This window comes from Papio anubis, chromosome 11 (assembly GCF_008728515.1).
Source record: "Papio anubis isolate 15944 chromosome 11, Panubis1.0, whole genome shotgun sequence".
Lineage (NCBI taxonomy): Eukaryota > Metazoa > Chordata > Mammalia > Primates > Cercopithecidae > Papio > Papio anubis.
In genome coordinates, this window is record NC_044986.1 from 83,411,402 (window position 1) to 83,416,125 (window position 4,724).

Below are 4,724 nucleotides of genomic sequence, written 5' to 3' on the forward strand. Positions count from 1 at the left end.
TGGGGGATCCAACTGAACATGCACTTACTAAGAAGCTGTGGGCTGCCGAAATGCCTTGGGACCCCAGTCTGGGTCTAGAACTGCAGTAAAATAGGCCACTGGAAAAAGTTCTTGGGAAGCCAACACACTTTTGCTATCATCCACAGGCAAACAAACCAACCCCCGCCACTTCTCACACCCTGTGAAAGCCACCTGCCCCTCTGATGGACCACAGCACAATGGTGTCACTCTGTAAGGCACAGGTAGACAGGGCATCCAGCCATGCACACTCCAGGGCCCACACATGTCCACAATACACTGGTTCTTGTTGAGACTCCACTCTTCCAACTACAGACAAAAGCTCCCCACTCTCCTCAGCCACTCCCAACAACTGAAGGCCTGAAAACGTTCATGCACACCGCTATGGTCTAACCACTTGTGGCAGTTTTGATTTTCATTTTCCCGGTAATCAGTGTTGAGCGCCTTTCCATATGCCTTTTCACCAGCTGGATGTCTTCTTTGGCTAAATGTCTACTCAAATCCATTGCCCATTTACAAATCTGCTTTTCTGGGGGCTTCTTGATGTTTTTCTCTCTTTTTTTTTTTTCCTATTTATTTATGCAAGTTCCTCAGGTATTTTTGATATTTGTTAAAATGATTTTCAATTCTACTGCTCAGTTATAAATCTGCCTCTTTTTTTTTTTTCCTTTGAGACAGAGTTTCACTCTTGTTGCCCAGGCTGGAGTGCAATGGTGCAATCTCGGCTCACAGTAACCTCCATCTCCCAGGTTCAAGTGATTCTCCTGTCTCAGCCTCCCGAGTAGCTGGGATTACCGGCATGGGCCAACATGCCCTGCTAACTTTTGTATTTTTAGTAGAGACGGGGTTTCTCCATGTTGGTCAGACTGGTCTCGAACTCCCGGCCTCAGGTGATCTGTCCGCCTCAGCCTCCCAAAGTGTTGGGATTACAGGCGGGAGCCACCACTCCTGGCCCCTTTTTGTGTTTTAACATCAGTCAACACTTGTATTTTAAAATAATAACAATGAACGGCGGTACCTTAGAACAAGGGAATTATACCTCTTCCTCTTGTCCTGATCCTAGTGCAGACATTTTGTCTATAAAATGTTATTCACAGATGAATTCATGAGAACATTACTGTGACTTTCAAATCCATATACAAGTCTATGCTCATTCATGAATATTTCAATAAAATTAAACTAATAGCAAAAAAGAATTCCAGGATTGAAGCAGTTTCAGGAAAAAGAAGTTGGCAGTATGAAGTAAAATAGTAAAAAAACTTTTTTTTTAAAAAAGGGTATATTTTTGTCCACCACTTTTTTAAAATTATAGTATTAGACAATATGTATATATATACACGTATATATACATACACACACACACAGATATAAAGCAATGGAAGTGGCATTGTTTTCATACTAGTCTAGAATATTAAAATATATGTATAATGTGGTCAGCAAAATAATGGCCCCCCAAAGATGTCCACAGATTCCTAGAACCTTACATGAAAACGGTACATCATACATGTGATTAAGGTAAAGACCTTGACATGAGGAGACTACCCTGGTGCTATGGAAGGAACGTTGTGTTCCATCAATGTTCATGTGTTAAAATCCTAACCCTCAAGGTGATGGTATTAGGAGGTTAAGCCTTACGGGAGACTCTGCCCCCTCATGACTGGGATTAGCACCCTTATTAAAGGCACAAAGGGAACTTGTTTGTTCCTCTCTCATCATGTATGAAGACACAGCAAGAAGAGTCTCCATGAAAGCTTAGACCTTCTCCAGACACCAAAACTGCGGCACCTTGATCACTTCTCAGCCTCCAGGACTGTGAGAAACAAAGTTCTACTGTTGAACATAAGCTGCCAGATACGAAGGTTGCATTTTCCTTGTAGCAGCCTGTATGATTGGACCCAGTGGGCTCATGTGGATGATGATAGGCGTCTCCATTCAGGACTAAAGTAAATACATGAGTCCTTAACAGTGGAAGAGAAGGGGAAGGAAAAGAGCCACAGAGACATGTAGCCATAGAAGAAGGGTCCATGAGATGCAAAAGGTTGCTAATGGTGAGAGTGGAGAAGCCCAAAGTAGCATGAGCCAGACTCCAGAATGTGGAAAGAAGTGAGAAAAAAGATCCCTAGAGCCTCTAGAGATGAAGGTAGCCTTTCCACCACCTAGATTTCAGCCCAGGGACATCCACATCAGACTCTGACATACAGGAGTGTAATAAATTTGTTTTATGCCCTGACATGGTGGTTTGTTGTAGCAGCAATGGACTACACACACACACACACACAAACACTCCCCCCTACACACACAGAACTACATACATCCTGCCCTTCAAAACTGAAGCAGATAAACTATACATTAGCATTAACTTAGCTGGGTGTGGTGGTGCATGCCTGTAGTCCCAGCTACTCAGGGCTGAGAGGGAGATCACTTGAGCCAGGAGTTTAAGACCAGCCTGTGCAACACACTGAGGCCACATTTCAAAAACAAACAAAAAACACAACAAATCTTTGATTAAACTCATTTCCCAAATTTGAAGAGGAGACAATTATTAGATAAAGGAGAAAAGAAAGGTAGGCTGCTGGCTTCTGTGGTGGAAGCACACAGGCACAGGAATCCAAACATATTCCTGTCTCCTGTGGCTTTCCTGTCATTCTCTTGGGACACATGAACCTCTCAAACTGAAGCATGGATCACAGACCTATACTCAGAACTCAGTGCAGTTTTGTGCTATGATTTTTTATACATCTGTGTCCTTGTTTCTGCCTCCTGTTCCCAACTCCCTTACTCTAGTTAGAAAAAAAAATGACCCACTAAAACTTGTTTATCCTCATATACTAATGCCAACTGATCACCAGCTGTGGTTTTCTTCTTTACAAAGTCATAAATCTTTAGGCTTTAACACAACTTCCAAGCAATCGAATGTTATTTTCCAGTTCATTAACACAAATTCTATATTTAAAATGAAGGCTTCACAAGCTTACTTAAATAACATATTAACCAAAATAGACTGGCCATGGTTCAATGAAGCATTTTTAATTAAATGTGATGATAGGTTGAAGAGGTAACCTAGCAGTACTCTAAAATGACTTTTGGTTATGGCTTTTTCCGCATCAATATGTTTAGTCTGAGGCATTCCTAAATGATTCAATTGTAATTCCACTTCTTAAACATGAGATTTATCTTTAGAAAACAATTTATTTTCTTAAAATTTCAAGCTAATTCTAGGCTGGGCACGGTGGCTCAAGCCTACCTTAATCCCAGCTTGCTTTGGGAGGCGAGACAGAGGTCAGGAGTCCGGGAATCAAGACCATCCTGGCTAACAAATTGAAAACCAAGTCTCTACTAAAATAAAAAACAACGAGGCTGAAGTGGTAGAGGCCTGTAGTCAGCCTCCAGACTAAGGGAGGGAGAATAAAATGAAACCGAGGGGAGCTTGCAGTGAGAGCTGAGATCAGGCCACTGCACTCCAGCTTGGGGGACAGAGTGAGACTCCGTCTCAAAAAAAAAAAAAAAAAAAAAAAAAATTCAAGCTAATTCTATAGTCATGCATAAAATAATCTCACTATATATCAGCTGTATATGTATTACCTGCATTACATATAAGTATTCATGCTCTACATAATACATATTTTTTAAAACTTACTAGTTGGGTATGACCATGAAGAAAAAGATGCTTTGCATAATGTGATGGAAACACAACTGCAGAACAAACAACAGGCTGCTGTGAGGGCTGTATTTACCACTGCTGCTGTAAGACTTGGAAAAAAATTGGATAGTGGATATTTAATCCCCATAACAGAAAATTTAGGGTGCAGAAAACTTCCCACAATTTTTACAGAGAATATCAATAGAAAGGCATTCAATGCAGGGAATACACAGTGTGACAGTATACAAAAATAAGCAGGTTGATGGTTTAGATTTATAAGACAAGAGACAGAAATAGTAGATGATGTCATAATTCTTTTATGGAGTTATGAAAATTCTTCATTTTATATATGGTCAGGTGCTTTCAAATGTCAATGAGAAAAATATTTAAAGGAAGAATCAAATCTAAGACATGGAGAGATCTTTATGAAAATGACCTTCAGGCCAGGCATGGTGGCTCACACCTGTAATCCCAGCACTTTGGGATGCCGAGGCGGGCAGATCACATCAGAGGATTGAGACCATCCTGGCCAACATGGTGAAACCCCATCTCTACTAAAATACAAAAAATTAGCCAGGAGTGGTGGTGTGTGCCTGTAGTTCTAGCTATTTGGAAGGCTGAGGCACGAGAATCGCTTGACCCAGGAGGCAGAGGTTGCAGTAAGCCAAGATACTGCCACTGTACTCCAGCCTGGTGACAGAGTGAGACTCCACCTCAAAATAAATAAATAAATAAATAAATAAATAAATAAATAATTACCTTCATTCTGAGAAGGTATAATCATTTCATCAACACATTCTTGAGCACAACTATGCACACATGCACTTCCGCATTCACAAGCCATGCTGCGTGCACACACTGATGCCCCTAGTTCCCTTTTTTGAAGAGATGGTGTCTGTCTTGGTGTGTCACCCAGGCTGGAGAGCAGTGTTAGGATCACAGCTCACTGCAGCCTCAAACTCCTGGGTTCAAGCGATCCTCCTATCTCAGGCTAACGCAGTGTGTAGAGGGAAATTTATAGCACTATAATGCCCATAAGAAAAGCAGGAAAGATCTAAAATTGACA